This window comes from Lissotriton vulgaris, chromosome 3_1, assembly GCF_964263255.1.
Source record: "Lissotriton vulgaris chromosome 3_1, aLisVul1.2, whole genome shotgun sequence".
NCBI lineage: Eukaryota > Metazoa > Chordata > Amphibia > Caudata > Salamandridae > Lissotriton > Lissotriton vulgaris.
Genome location: NC_141689.1, coordinates 643,451,223 through 643,467,631, shown reverse-complemented (window position 1 = coordinate 643,467,631; position 16,409 = coordinate 643,451,223). Strand labels below are relative to the sequence as shown.

Genomic DNA, 16,409 nt, shown 5'->3' with positions numbered 1-16,409 from the left:
GTCGAGGCCTATAAAACAATAACCACACCATGGAGGTCCTCATGCATGAAATGGCAACACTTCCCTCATAGGATCAATACAAAAGATAACAGCAATTCCCACACAGATGATGTCCTTGTATGTTAGCCAGAGTGGACGTTGGGTTTCTTGTTATCACCTTTTTTGGTCTTGTATGGACAATTGTGTCCCGTATGTTTTTCCCTATCCTGTGCGAAAACATTGGATTTGGAATGTTGAGACCACCGCTGTTGAGAATCTTCCAGTGTTTGTTGATGATTTTTGTAACATGAGACTTTCTCTGCAGTTGTTGCGTGCCCTGTAAGGGCAATATTTACCCATTTACAAACAGATTAGCCTATTGTTGCACTCTGTTGTAGGAAAATAGGCATATTACATATATTTAGATTATTTTGAGAGTAGTAGGGATCACATATGGTCCTGATGGGGATCATCCTTTTCAATGCAACTTTTACGACGCATGCCTTTACATCGTAAGTTTTACAACGCATGCTGTTATAACGCATTGCGCTGGGGGGCGCTCTAGAATAGGGAATAGATTTAATTTACTATCCAACACCTTCCCTACTATCCACGGGGACTGGAGTTGGAATAGTAAATTAAACTATTCACTATCCAGCACCCCTCAACACTATGCGTTGTAACAGCATGCATTGTAAAACCTGCGATGTAAATGCATGCGTAGTAAAAGCATGCGTTGTAATGTCATACAACTGGTCCTGATGAGTAAAGCAGGGGGGACTGCTTACGAAACATGTCGACCGGGGAGGGTATATTAAAGACACCCTACCTAACCCCATTTTAATGTTTCTAGCCAGAGAAGCGAATAAAATGTATTTTTTCTACTAGCCAGGACATTTTTAAAGTTTTTTTCTATAGTCACCACACTCCTTACCACTCCCATTTCCTACACCACACATAGCCTATCACAAAAAATAGTGCTCCCACGTAGTCGTCGGTCGCAGCACGCCCTGCCCCATAGAGGGACGGGAAGACCCCCATGATGAAGCATTACACTATGGGATTCATAGTGTGTGAGGGGTATTTTAAAAACACATAGTCTTCCTCCTGGAAACCTCCTGGAGTAACATCCCCTTATCTGTGCACATTACGTGAGCAATCACAATATATATAGAAATACAAAAATAGGATAGAATCTTTGTGTTTGTATACTTTCTGTTGCCCCCAAGAAGCCATAAAGAGGACGCAGGAGAGGTGGAGGAGGCCGGCCAGCCAGCCGGCCAGGAGGTAAGTGTTTTTTTTTTAACCCGGTTTCACCCGCCCCACTGCTGCTTCCAGGTAGCAGCTGCCACTGGCATAAGCAGTATTTAAATGTTGCAATATAATACAATACAACAGCTATTGACAGCATTATATTTAATTACCCTTTCTTGGTCCTGAAAAAGCACTGTGGAGCTTTTATAGACCACAGAGGTGCGAAACATGTTGACCCGCACCTTGTTTCACTAGCTACTTGTGCACATTACCAACCCTCAGAAGTAGCATCTACCATGTTTGTCTTTTAATCTGGCAGGGGAGTCTATATTATAAAATCAAACCTGACATCTCCTAGTCAGTTTTAGCTCACTACCAATGCACCTCACAAATCACCCCACTTTGAAACCCTCGCACTCATTTAGATCGCAACAAAAGCAAAAGATCTCTGCCAAAGTGACCCTCCGGAGTACCCGTAGGTATTGCAACGCTGGCCCGATGAAAAGCACCCGCCGATGATAAAGCATGGCATCCCTAGGTGTGGTACTGCAAATTTGGACCCCGCTGTTTTACAGATATCGAGGTCCAACACTCGCGTCATAAAATATCATCGTACCATGACGAATTTGGTATCTACGAACCGGTAATGATCAGGACATTATTCCTATGTATTTGCGTCACGATTGAGTGATGCTAACACCCCTAAATCTTGGTTTCCGTCCAGAACCCTCAGACTCCATTTTGTAAACGGCATCCATCTTAGGACTGGCCCTCATATAAGTCAATTGATTAAAGCCGATCTAAAGGACACGTCCTCTGTAGCTGACTTCCCCATGACCTGGCCGAAGCTGCCTCCACTGCCTCCAGCCAAGCCTGCTCGGGCAGCTCCTCGCCCAGTGGCCGAGCAAGATATCATCAAGGCACAACATGTCATAAACCATTCACCACATACGGACCCTGTTTTTCCATACACACACACACCTGTCCATGATTCTTGTTTATGACCCGTTTATGATGGGAGGGTGCTCGACCTTATTGGCATTTCATCGATATCTGATGGGAGTTCTGGATCTGGCGGAGTAATCCATCACTAACTGTACATCTGAAATATGTGCTGACCAGCATGACTTCGCTCTTTGTATTATTGTGAAAATATTTGTATTGCCATATCGTAAACTTAAGAATTCTTGCCTACAGCTGTTATTCATGTATATAAGGGGAAGGCTGGTTCTGTAAAAACGAACAGTCTCCTGAGAACTTACGGCCCGTGCTGCCGTACTTCTAGGACACATGTTACTTGGTTGCAGCCAATAAAACTCGATCTCTGACTTCAACTAGAAGACTCCGTGTTTCTGTGGTCCATAACAGGGAGAACTCAGAGGTCCCCGGGTGTTATCCCTGGCACCACCGGGTCCCTAAAAAACCGGCACCTCAGTTGGCGCCCAACTTGGGGCGGTATCAAGCGGTGACGGTCCAAGCCAGATGTTCGTGAGGAGCTTCGTGTGAAAATTCCGGAGGACGGCCAGCCACTTCAGCGACCCCTGCATGTCGACGTGGTTCCGAAGGTCTTTGCTGCGAGGTTCCCCGCGTCCCGACGGCTACGAAGGACTGCTGCCCTGACTATCGCCCTGTTTTAGACCCAGTTATCCTTGGTAGAGCGAAACGATAGACGAGTCTTCTAGTGACGTCACCGATCTTCAATATTCAGTTAAGTATAAGTGGAGCGTCTCCCAGTTCTTAGTTTGGTTCTTAGCTTTGGTATCCTAGAGATACGATTTGTATTGGTTCTTGGTTCTTAGCTTGGTATCCCAGCGATAGGGTTTTTGTATTGGTACTTGCAAGCACCAAAACCGAGGGGTTCGTGTATTCACGACAATATCGTAATTTAAATAATCCCTTGAAGTTTGAATCTAGACTAGTGAGCAAAGATGCCTGGTCTTAGCAGACTTGGAAACTTGTTTTGTCTTGGTTGTAGTAAGGACTCCCGATTAGAGGATTCGTGTCCGGTTCCTCCGATTGGAACTCCAACATATGAGTTATATATAAAGCACGGAGTAGGCCCTATCATGTATAATGAGGTATGGATAAAATACACCCGCAAGGATGGTGTTCTAAAATGGCCCCAATATGGTAGTTTCGACTCGGAAATACTAGACAACCTCGAGGTCAAATTGTTCAAGAAGAAAGCCCGGCCGGCGATGTTTGACTCTTTTCGCCTATGGCGCAAAGAAGCCAAACAGAAAGAAATAAAACTAGCAAAGAAAAATAAGAGAGGTATGTCGATGGTGCAAGCTGCCATCGCATACAGAGATAATGAGGAAGAGCTGGAAAGTGAACAAATGCTCAGAAGCAAGAAACTAGCGATAGATAAATGCTACCCAGTGTTACCACATGGGGGACAAGACTCAAAGGGAACACCTGAGAAAGATCCATTAATGTCCCATTTATTGAACTCACCACCCCCATATACATCGAGTATTGTTGGTCCCCCAAGGCGTATTGTTATACCACGCCCTAGCGCACGAAAAGCAGCTCTTGCACAAGCACCAGCTCCTCTTCAGCTGGTTCCTACTTCTCCGGCGCAGCCTTCTCAAGGGCCGCCGCCTTTGCTACATACTCCTTCTACTTCCATGACGTTGCCTACTGCTCCAACTATTCACTATGATACTACGTCTGCTATTGCCTCGACTTCCTCTGCTGTTGCCTCGACTTCCTCTTTACATCAGCCTGTCTTTTCTGGCGCATCTGCTTCGCCGCAAGCTTCTCCTTCAGTCAGACAGAGAGTGACAAGTACTGTCACTGGTCTGTTCTCGCCCTTCTTTGGGTCGCCTAAAACGACCCCTAAACCAGAACGTAGACAGTTGCGTAGTCAACTACCCGACTACGAGGAAAGAGGAGTACTAAATAAGTTAGCACGCAAATGGGTTACTGACACGGCTAAATATGATGTTCAGTCTGTTATGGACGTTTTCAGTCAATGGGATGCGCCCACTCAAAGATACGTCTTTGAGGAGATGTGTGTATATCTACGTGATGATTTGGAGACAAACGATCCCACACGCAAGATGAATGAGTTATTTCGTATGCGTGCTAGGTTTTATAAGGGAATGATTGTAGGTTCCGATGTCGAAAAAGCCATAGAGGTATTGTTATCTTACAGGAGTAAGGGAAACGTTTCGAGATCGTTGTACGAAGATGATGTGTCAGATAGGAAAAAGGCACAACAGTACCCTATGAGAGAACTTCCCCCAGTATGGAGGGAAGGCGATGCGAACGCGCAACCGCCTGTTCCACCGCATTTCCAGCGTGTATGGGTACATGTCCCCTGGAAAAGATCCGAAGTTTTAGCACTTAAACAGACACTACCCGATCCCCGTAAGAACCCAGCAGGATATTACAAGGAGTTGTCACAGACTGCCAGCTCATGTATAATGAATTTAGCAGATATAGACATGTTGTTTGGGAATGTTGTCCCGCATCCTTTATGGAGTAAAATCCGTCATGCGGATCATGATCAAGAACTAGGTGACTCATGGGCTAATATTACTGCTACAGATGCTAGACAAGTTGGTGGTTCTAAACCTGAGCCTTTAATAACAGATCTTCCCGGTAGAATTATCGCGTACATGAAAACGTTGATGCCTGAATTACGCGTAAATTGGGACAAACTATCGGCATGCAAACAGAAGAAACATGAGAATGTTTCCGACTTTTTCACGAGATTTGAGGAGACTTTCACTGATCATAGTGGTCAGGACATGGCTACCGAGGGTGGCCAAAGATTGTTTGTAGACAAATTTGTACATAATCTGCTTCCTGAATTGTGCAATAAATTGAAAGATTCAGAGAGTGCTTGGGCTGTTTCCACGTCAGCACAGATTTTAGCCACAGCCCAGTACTATGAAAATAGACGCAAAGACGAGCTAGATAAGTCTGAGAAAAAGACTAAAGAACTAAAGACTAAAGTTCTTCTCCAACAAGCGTATCCGCCTCGCACTCCTAGTCAGCCCAATTATCAGCAACCACAGCAGTATTCGAGAAACACACAAGGAAACGAGTTTTCCCACCAGCGTTCTCCATATGGCCCGAATCAATGTGCATATTGCAAAGAAGAGGGTCATTTCAAAAGTAATTGCCAAGCTCTTGCACGACGTTTGAACTGTGTCTCCGGCGCAAGAGGTAGAGGTGTTCAACAGGCTCCCAGAGGTAGGGGCCGTTGAAATTTCCACCAGAACACCAATTCTTTCCCGCCTCAGAATTCCATGAACAGCTTTGACCAACAGAATAATGCGTCCTCCAGGACAGCTCAGTATTATGCAGACGACTATTACGCGGAAAACGAGAATGAGGGTAAATAATTGCTAGGACAGCCATGGACAAAGAGAGGGAGTTGTTTCAGTTCCAGTAGATCAGAATGGACCTTATGTTGAGGTGATTACATCCGGAGTGTCAGAACCATTTCTGCTGGATACTGGTGCTACAAAAAGTTCCATTATGCACTCAAAACTTCCTGGCGCACCTTTGTCCGGCGAAATGAATGTTTCAGTAGGTTTTTCTGGCGCCCCTGTTAGGAACCCGATCTCCAGTCCCATGCCCCTTTCTGTTGGCCCATGCGAATTAGAAGCACCCCTCATTCTTACCACAGGTTGTGGCGAAAATTTGTTAGGTTTGGATTTGTTGAAGAGATTATATGCGACTCTGTACTGTTCTCCTTCGGGAGTACAACTCACCCTTGGCAAGAAAGTGATTTCCCCGATGTATTTGTCAAAAGAAAGAATCCCAACTGAATTGTCATCTCTTCCAGATGTACTTTGGGCGAATGGTTCTAATGATGTGGGTCATTTGGAGATAGCACCGTATGTGATAACATTGGAAACCAATGTTAGGGTGCCACGTATTCCCCAATATCGAATATCGAACGAATGTGAAAAGGCTCTGTTAGCGATCGTCTACGATCTAATCACGAAAGATGTCATCGAAGAGACTTCAGGCAACATTTGTAACAGTCCTGTTTTGCCTGTGTTAAAGCGTACCGATCCTTCACAGCCCCCTGTGTACCGATTTGTGATCGATCTAAGGGAAGTGAATACGATCGTTGTACCGCAGTTTCCAGTAGTCCCCGACATTACTGCCTTACTGACAATGATTCCAGCTTCAGCCACATGGTTCTCTGTGTTCGACCTGAAGAATGCCTTCTTCAGCATCCCGATTGCCGAGGAGAGCAGAGATATTTTCGGCTTCAATTTAGGAGGACGAAGCTTCCGCTTTAAACGCGCTCCTCAGGGCTACTGTGAGAGTCCATCAATATTCAGTCAGGCTCTGAAAACACAGCTCGATACGATTGTTTTACCTGGTGGCGCGACTCTGATTCAGTACGTAGACGATTTGCTGATCGCTGCGATACTGAAGAGGTTTGCAAGCAAGCTACCTTGTCATTGTTGCGTCATCTATGCGACATGAAACATAAGGTCTCGCTTTCCAAACTGCAATTTTGCCGACAAGAAGTAACCTATAAACCTACTTAGGTCATATCTTGTCGAAGGAGGGAAGGAGACTGACCCCAGAAAGAATACAGGCAATCGCAGAATTGAGTGTCCCAAGGACACAAAGGGAAGTGCGTGCCTTCTTGGGCATTACATCGTACTGTAGACAATGGATACCGAACTTCTCACTGTTGGCCAAACCCTTGCTGGCATTAATGCGTAAAGACACACCCAATCCTTTGCCTTGGTCTGAAGATTGTCAGGCGAGTTTCCATGAATTGCGCGATGCACTATGTTCGGCTCCTGTGTTGGGCAATCCCGACTACAGCAAGCCTTTTACATTATATGTCCACGAGAAGGAAGGTTGCGCATTATCAGTCTTGACGAAACATTTTGGGGACAAGCAACGCCCATGTGCGTATTTCTCTGCGACTCTAGACCCTGTAGCCAAGGCATTACCAAGTTGCTTGAGGGCCACTGCCGCAGCGGCTGTCTGTATTCGACAGTCGGCTGGGTTAGTCATGAATAATACTCTGACCGTAATGGTCCCGCATGCAGTAGATATCCTACTGAACAGGACAAAAACACAGCACCTAACTAGTGCTCGACTATCCAGCTACGAATTGACCCTGCTAGCAAGCCACATTCACATAAAAAGGTGTGATACACTCAACCCCGCTACACTATTGCCTGTTCCAGCAGGGACAGATGAGGTCGACAAACATGATTGCTGCTTTAGGACAGAGGAAGAGACCAAAGGGAGAGTAGATTTGAAAGACACTCCCCTTCCCGAATGCAACGATAACTTATGGGTTGATGGTTCATGTTTCAAGTTGCCGAATGGTGACACGACTGCAGCGTATGCCGTGACAACATTACACACGATTGTAGAGACAGCTCGCATCCCCCAGAATTCTGCACAAGCAGCGGAGTTAGTCGCACTCACAAGAGCATGTGTGTTGGCGAAAGGAAAACGAGTAAATGTGTACACTGATAGTCAGTACGCCTTTGGCGTAGCCCATAGTTTTGGAAGATTGTGGCGTGAACGTGGGTTCCTGACGTCGCATGGTGCAAAGATACAACATGGCCAGCTAGTACACGACCTTCTCGAGTCACTGACCTTGCCCCTACAGGTTGCAATTGTGAAATGTAGCGCGCATAGAAAGATCCGAGATGATGTTGGTCGAGGGAATGCATTTGCCGATGAGGTCGCGAAAGCGACTGCAAGGAACACAATGAGTCGGATGTATGTTGTAGGTCCTGCTAGATGGACCCCTGATGTGGGTATGTGTGAGGACACCATCGAAAGTGTAAAGACTATACAAGCCGATGCTACCGAGAAAGAGGTGAATGAATGGAGAGAAAGCAAGGTTAGGCACGAATGGTTGTTGGGTCGAACTGTCAGAACATCAGCGATGGTTGTTACCTGATGCTTATGTGTTCGCAGTGGTAACGATGGCTCATGGAATGGCACACATTAGCGTAAAAGGAATATGTAAGCTGTTGGCCCCAGTATGGCAGAATAGTGGTATCCCAAAATGTGCAGAGAATCTGGTTAGAAACTGTATGGTGTGTTTGAAACACAATCCCGGCAGGGGAACCCCAACCCCAGCTGGTCATTTTGCGCCTCCAACATATCCGTTCGAGGTCTTGCAACTCGATTTCATTCACATGGAGAGGTGCAACAGCCTGAAATATGTCTTTGTCGTTGTTTGTGCTTTCTCCAGGTGGGTAGAAGCATACCCCCTTAAGAACAACACTGCCTTGTCAACTGCTAAAGTCCTTGTCAAAGAATTCTTCCCTAGATTCGGCATGCCTAGGATTGTCTGGAGTTATAACGGAAGTGAATTTGTGGGACGAGTGATGAAGAGAGTGTGTGAGTGTCTAGGCATCCACCAGAAGTTCCACGCTGCAAATCACCCCCAATCAGCAGGATTAGTAGAGTGCTACAACGGCATGTTAAAACTGAAATTAGCCAAGATCCAAGCCAGCTCAGGTCTTAAATGGCCTGACGCCCTGCCTTTAGCACTCCTGTCTACCAGAATGATTGTCCATTCTAGATTAGGACTTAGCCCCCATGAAATAGTGTTTGGCCGCCCAGCTAACATTTGGGGCGTGCCAAGGCCAAAAAAGCTCAATGAGATAGAGCACCCTGTACTGCTTGACTACTTGCACGAACTGACAACTAAATTGCGTGTTTTACACCAACAGGTTCACAGTTCCTCTCCGCCAGCCTCTGATGATCCAGGTCACTCCATCGAACCCGGCACCTGGGTGCTGGTGCGGAATTTTCAGCGCACAAACAACGAACAGCCCAGGTGGACCGGACCGTACCTCGTCCTTCTTTCCACAAGATCAGCCGTTCGGGTGGAAGGAAAGAAGAACTGGATCCACGGGACCCACTGTAAACGGGTCCCTCTGCCTCTTCCATATGACCGGTGGGTCCAGGATGGAATCGCTGACTCTGAGACTGAATCCGTAACCTGTTTCGGCCCCTTCAGCGATGCACGATTAAAGGGAACTGGTACCGACGAAGAGAGCGATTGTATCTTGCAAGGATCTGTGCCATCGTCAATGCAGTTGGACACTACAGAACCTGAAACATTGTTTGAACTGACATAATCGAATTTGTGCGATTTCCCCCCCTTTTTCCATGAACTATTTTTGATTCCACAGCTCTCTCGCCCAGGGAACTAGCTCATTTTTGATTTTCGAACCGCCATCCGGTTCTGCTGCTAAGGCCGCGGTTGAAGTCTGAGGAGTGCAGCCGGGGACGCCTAGGTCAACGGTTCTGGTCAGTCTGAGGGAGTCACCCCGGACTGGACAGAGCGCACATCTTGGCAGAAGCAACCACCCACCGCGGGCAGCAACCAGAGGATGGAGTTTCCAGGGGTTGAGAGACCTGCTAGACACATGACCTTTGAAAAGAAAATATGTACTATAATGGCAAGGAGACGAACTCTAGTGTTTTGCATCTTAATGTTGTGTAGTATAATAATGTTTTTGACTGGTTTTGCTCTGTTCATCTTTCGAGTTCCATTCATACACAGCACACAACCCGCACCTTCTCCCACTGACCCTACACACTCCTTTCACCCCCTACCTGAACACGAGTCTGCCAGAAGACTGGAATTCACAAATAACTCCTTTGTCCAGCTCCTACACCAGCACCAGTCTATTATGAACACATCGAACTGTTGGATATGCGGACTCATGCCACACACTGCAGATAAGGGCATCCCTTATTTTGTCCTACCATTCAGTTATTTCGGTTCCCTATGGGCTTTCCTGACTATGTTCCTGTATTCCCTTGAAACCTACGTTCGAGGGGAGAATTCAAACAATAAGGCACTAGTGGCAGGGATCCGAAATATGAGTAGAGATATTGACACTGTCAGAGCAACTCCCAAAGATGAGTTTACCCCATACAGCAGGTGGAACATCACCAAGTATGGGATTTCCTTAAGTGAAGTCCGGAAATCAACAAAATCCTCCCCAGTATGGATAGTACCCCACCGAGGTCACTTATGTCTGCAAGGTATTGGCAGGGATCCCAAAGCACAGTTGGGGAAGAGCATATGTACGGAGACGTATGTGTTCGCCTCCCGAACTTCCCCTCCGTTCTTGGCGGCTAAAGGCACCTATTTCGTCTGCCATGACAAAGCCTACACATGGTTGCCCCCTGACTTCTCGGGTACATGTTTTATCTTGTTTCTGCTGCCACCCACCTACACGGCCGGGGCAGATTACCATCGGACAAGGACAGTTAGGGGTGTCGTGAGTCAAGACGACACTGCGGGTCAGGAATTTGGAGACTTTGCAAAGGGGTTTCTGCCATTTTGGGGGCCCATGGTGAACAGCAGGAACATTAGACAACTGACGAGAATAGTTGAATCCGCCGTGACTGAAACGGCCGGTGCCCTTAGCAACTTAACAGCTGAGCTTCAGTTGGATCGACTTATGACCCTTCAGAACCGGGTTGCCCTACATGTCATACTTGCAGACCGTGGTGGTGTATGTAGAGTGATCCAATCTAGTTGCTGCATTTTCATCCCCGATAATGCTCCGACAGTGTACCAGGCCATCTTCAAATTACACAAAATATCTGATTCCCTTCACACAGAAAAAGGGGATTGGTCTCTGCTAGGGTGGTTCTGGGAATTGATCTCTGCCTGGGGATGGAAAACTCTGATCTTCATCGGGATGATCTTAGCCGTCCTGTTTACGTTCTGCCTGTTTGTGCAGTGCGCTCCTGCAATATGTGGTCTCTGCGCCACTTCATGTGTAAGGAAGCCTGTGTCAAGGGACGAACTGAGCAACAGAATGATGCTACAGCAGCATCTCCGTGAATTCATCAATACAGACTTGGACTCAGATTAGTATGAGTTATTGCCTAATATGAGGGCAAAAGGAGGGTCTGTGGTACTGCAAATTTGGACCCCGCTGTTTTACAGATATCGAGGTCCAACACTCGCGTCATAAAATATCATCGTACCATGACGAATTTGGTATCTACGAACCAGTAATGATCAGGACATTATTCCTATGTATTTGCGTCACGATTGAGTGATGCTAACACCCCTAAATCTTGGTTTCCGTCCCGAACCCTCAGACTCCATTTTGTAAACGGCATCCATCTTAGGACTTGCCCTCATATAAGTCAATTGATTAAAGCCGATCTAAAGGACACGTCCTCTGTAGCTGACTTCCCCATGACCTGGCCGAAGCTGCCTCCACTGCCTCCAGCCAAGCCTGCTCGGGCAGCTCCTCGCCCAGTGGTCAAGCAAGATATCATCAAGGCACAACATGTCATAAACCATTCACCACATACGGACCCTGTTTTTCCATACACACACACACCTGTCCATGATTCTTGTTTATGACCCGTTTATGATGGGAGGGTGCTCGACCTTATTGGCATTTCATCGATATCTGATGGGAGTTCTGGATCTGGCGGAGTAATCCATCACTAACTGGACATCTGAAATATGTGCTGACCAGCATGACTTCGCTCTTTGTATTATTGTGAAAATATTTGTATTGCCATATCGTAAACTTAAGAATTCTTGCCTACAGCTGTTATTCATGTATATAAGGGGAAGGCTGGTTCTGTAAAAACGAACAGTCTCCTGAGAACTTACGGCCCGTGCTGCCGTACTTCTAGGACACATGTTACTTGGTTGCAGCCAATAAAACTCGATCTCTGACTTCAACTAGAAGACTCCGTGTTTCTGTGGTCCATAACAGGGAGAACTCAGAGGTCCCCGGGTGTTATCCGTGGCACCACCGGGTCCCTAAAAACCCGGCACCTCATAGGGAAGTGTGAGGGCAACAATAAACAGTCGTGTTGACTGTTCCTTTTCTGATCTGTCCATAACCTACACTCTTTTCTTAGGAACAGTGACCACCCAACTTTGATTTGACTAATCAGACAAGACCTGCGCAACACCACGCACAGAGTGACCAAGGTGAGGGCAGACTGTTGGAAGTCAAGGACACAGTCAAATCATATGAAGGGCGCCTGATCACCAAGCAGTGCCTGGTGGGTCAATTAGAAACCAGCGCTGAGGATGCGGAAGGGAGGTCCTGCAGGAAGAATCATCTCCACATGGTGGGTGTCCCACAGGGGGTGGCGGGCAGCACACCAACAAAATTCATATGGGAATGGCTGAACAGCTAAGTCCCCTAGGTTGATGTATCAAGAAGCTTCATTGTGGAGCGGGCACACGGGGCATTGATCGCCAAGCCTCTGGTCGGATCTTCACCCAGGCCATTCATTGTATGTGTACTCAACTATACAAATTCAAAAAACACAACAATGGAAAAAGGAGGAACAAATTCTGTGCTATTCTCAAAATAGGGGAAAATCAATTCACCTATTTTCATGCCAAATGTTCACTGTGAAGTTAATCAAGCATTTCGTACATCATCACTCGCACAAGGGGACATGATTACACATTTTATTTTTTGTAATCCGCACATAAATTATTTTTATCTTATTTCGTATAGTCTTTTTTTTCTTTCAAACAAACAACAAGAAATAATATATATGTTTTAGTATCAATGCTTCATACACCATATACCACTATATACATCCATATATACACACCTATATACAACCAACAACAAAAACACTTTCGACAAAAATGAAACAAAAACCAAAGAACTAGATAATTTTTCACCCTTAGAAGAAGATTGTAGCAAAGGCTAAGTGCCCTCCCATAAGGTTTAGGGGGTGCACTAGGAGGTCGTCAGACAACACTGGTCCATTGCATACATTTTACAGAACCTAAATCAACATGTGTGTCACTAGGCATTAATTTCCGAAATCAATTTATATATATGGCCTCTCCATTTTTGAAAGTGTCGACGCGGTCACGTTTCGGCCTTCCAACAAGTCTGGCCTCTTCAGGACAGGGCGATAAACAACCTAGAAATACATATAACACAATAAAAAGTTCCATTTACAAGATCTGTTCATATACTCTGTGCCCTCCAGACCCTCCTACACGATCCATCTCCAGCACCCATTGTGCTCCAAGTATTATACAAATTACATTAAAGTGTCCACTTCAAAACCGAACCTCTACAAATAAAGGAAACCACTTATAGTGGGGTGGAATTATCCTCCCCAAATCCCAAGTGGCTTACAAACCAGAATAAACAAACCAAGGCACCCAATCGCCGTTTCTGCAAGCTCGTGGAAAACCACCATCAGCCTCCACCAGGTGAGTAAAACAATCATCAAAGTTCGTGCAATTCATTACAACACCAAATGCATGCCAAATCATATGCACCACTGTGGCACAGTTCTTATCACTTACAAGCAGACTCACTCCGGCAGCAGCTGATAACCAATCACTAAAGGTACATCCACTATTTCTGTAAAACAATATGTATAAGCCGATAAGCGCTTAAGTGGTCACTACTACACCTAACCATCTTATTTTGACAAAACGCTACAGTTCCTAATGTACAAACACATAGTACATGCTCAGAGTCTCCTACCTTATCAACGCCTGGATTTGGTGCGTTAACAATCGCGTCTGGGTCCGTCTTTCCTCTCTATTATATACTTTCCAAATGTCACCACAAACAAAACAGTCAAAAATATACAGACGCAGTCCCTCAGGCTGCCGGCAAGGCCAGTCAGTTGGCACTCCAATCCTCTCCGGTGACGATCTTCCCGGATTATACTCGATTGGTACTGCAGCAGCGCCGGTCCTTCCAGGAGGCTAAACACAAACTGAGAGCCACGGGATTACATATATGCTCTTATTCTGGACCCGTCTGAAAGTACTTTTCCAAGACAGGAGCCTGTTTGTTGAGTCTCCTGAGAGGGTGAGGGAATGGATTGAGGCGAGCCCACCATGGTGTCAAATGGGCGCTTCTTCCCAGAGAGGAGGAGGGAGATCCAGGGGGATGGTGGAGGGCCCACAAAGGAATCGAAGGGATCGAAGGGCTTGTTAGTCGGGTTCTTATTGTGCGACCCCTTGAAAGGTCTCACCCGCTGTAGGAGATGGACACTGATAACCTCCAGCAGGTGGTGCCTGCTACACCGTGATGCTCTCGTGGGACACTGTTTGAGAGTGATGCACACTTCTTTCAATGCTCTGCTATGTTGTTCTTGGTCTGTATCCTCATTTAGGTTGATTCTCTAGAGATGGTTTGTGGTTTGTAGGGGGAAAGCGTGGAAGGTGTGATACTGTTCACACAACTGCTCTGTTGACATCAATCCGTAGTCTCACCAAAACAGGTACTTCCCATTCACAAAGTATAGGTGGGGTGTTGGGGGGGAGGTGATGGAGGTTTGTTGAAGATTTTGTTTTGTGTTCAGGAGCAGGAAATGCATGCAGGCTCTTGAGACATATCTAGGATTTAGTAACACAATACAGTTCCCCCAGAGTCATGAGTGACCTCCTTCAAATGACTGGCTCAACAAAGACTCATGTAGCCCTGAATACACTAGCGCTTCTGTCCTGGAACGTCAATGGTATGTTGGGTAAAATAAAGAGTAAAGTAAACTAAGCAACCCAGTATTTGTAAAGTGCGAACTAATCACCCCGAAGAGTCTCAAGGCGTTGGGGGCCATCAAGGAGATTAAGCGAGCTATTGCCCAGAGTCACATGATGCTGTGCTGAGCAGCAGCTGGCGATCGAACCGTGAGCCCGTGCTCCGGAGTCAGCCACCCTGGCTGCTGCACCACACCTCTCCCATACAGAGAGGGGCAGTACTCAATGTGACTCTCGCGGATATGGCTATGCTTCAGAAGACCCAACTGATGGGCACTTCATGCTCCTTCATGGCTTGTGAGGGCTACACTCAAGTTTATCACTTTGGGCTCCAAAGGGGATCTAAAGGCAAGGCCATTGTCATTCGGAGCCCCCCCTCTGGTGATCTCTAGGGTGTGGCACGATGGGTCGCGCTGCTTTGTGGCAATCACGCGCACACTCCATGGGTGACCCCTCTCATCGCTATGTGTTTATGCCCCTCCCCCGCTTACCTCAGAGTTTTTTGGCAAACTCGGGGACCTGGTGAGGGAGTTGCCGGATGCTCCGTGGATTATGGCCAGGGATTTTAACAGGGTGTGTGATGCAGCCCTGGACCACTCATCGGCGAGTTTGTGGGCAAGTCATGGACCCACACTCCTGTCCTTCTTTGCGCATAACTGGGGCCTGACAGATGAACGGAGGGCCCATCATTCTGTGGAACTAGGATGCACCTTCTATTCGGATGGCCACTGCTCCTTCTCTCACTTAGATTATTTTTCTTGCATAATCGCGATGGGCATCGAGTTGTCGGTGTTGAATTAATGGCCCATGGACTCCCTGATCTCTCACCGGTATCGCTGAGACTGGAGTTTGAGGGAATGAAGAAGGAGATGGCAACTAGATCACTTGCTTCTTCAGAAGGACACATTTCAAAAGATGAGTCAGAATACATGACAGCAATTCCTTATTGATAATAAGGGCTCCATGATTTCCAGTTGTTCACTCTAGGAGTTCATGTTTAAGGGGTGCATCATTAGTTATGCTAGGGACAGAAGTGAGCGGAAGGTCAAGGACCTGGAGGGCAGAGTGCTGGAGATGAAACAATATCTGTCGACATGGCAAGACTCTATCCTGCATGACTCACTGCATAATCAAACCCTGCTTTGGCAGGAACTCACACTACGAGGGGAGCCTGGTTAGCCACACGCAGTAGACTATATCAATAGGGTGGCAAGGCTCGTAAGACTGCATTGGTTGTGCAACCCCAGGGAGACGGGAGCACTGGTGGCCTACCTAGACGCAGGGGAGGGCTCGAGAATAACTGGCAGCGGGCATTGTGAATGCGTTTTTGGCATACTATAATTCTTTATATGGCGCTGACCCACTCAGCCATTGCCAAGACCTGCATCAGTTTCTATTTGATGTCCCGCTTTCCAGCTTGTCTTTGGAAGAACACAAAGTATTGGAGGTGGACGATGCTAGTGATGAGCAGTGCACTGCCCTGGCCGAACGTAAGGTGCCTGAACCTAACGCTTTCCCGCCTAAGTTTTGGCATCAGGTGTAGCTTCAGATGGGCTTGCTGTTGTTGGACATATTTCGGTAGCCATTGGTGGAGGAGAATTACCCCTTGACCTTCAGACAGCCGAAATAGTGGTTTTGCCAAAGCCGGATAGGGAGGGCACTCAGTGTGGCGTTTTTTGTC

The 16,409-nt window shown here is 46.7% G+C and overlaps 1 protein-coding gene across 21 annotated transcripts in view; it reads right to left on the bottom strand.

The window, feature by feature from the left end:
- The window catches only part of CAST (calpastatin), a 641,814-nt gene that overhangs the window by 441,429 nt on the left and 183,976 nt on the right, over window positions 1-16,409 (bottom strand). The gene's annotated exons all lie outside the window — the stretch shown is intronic.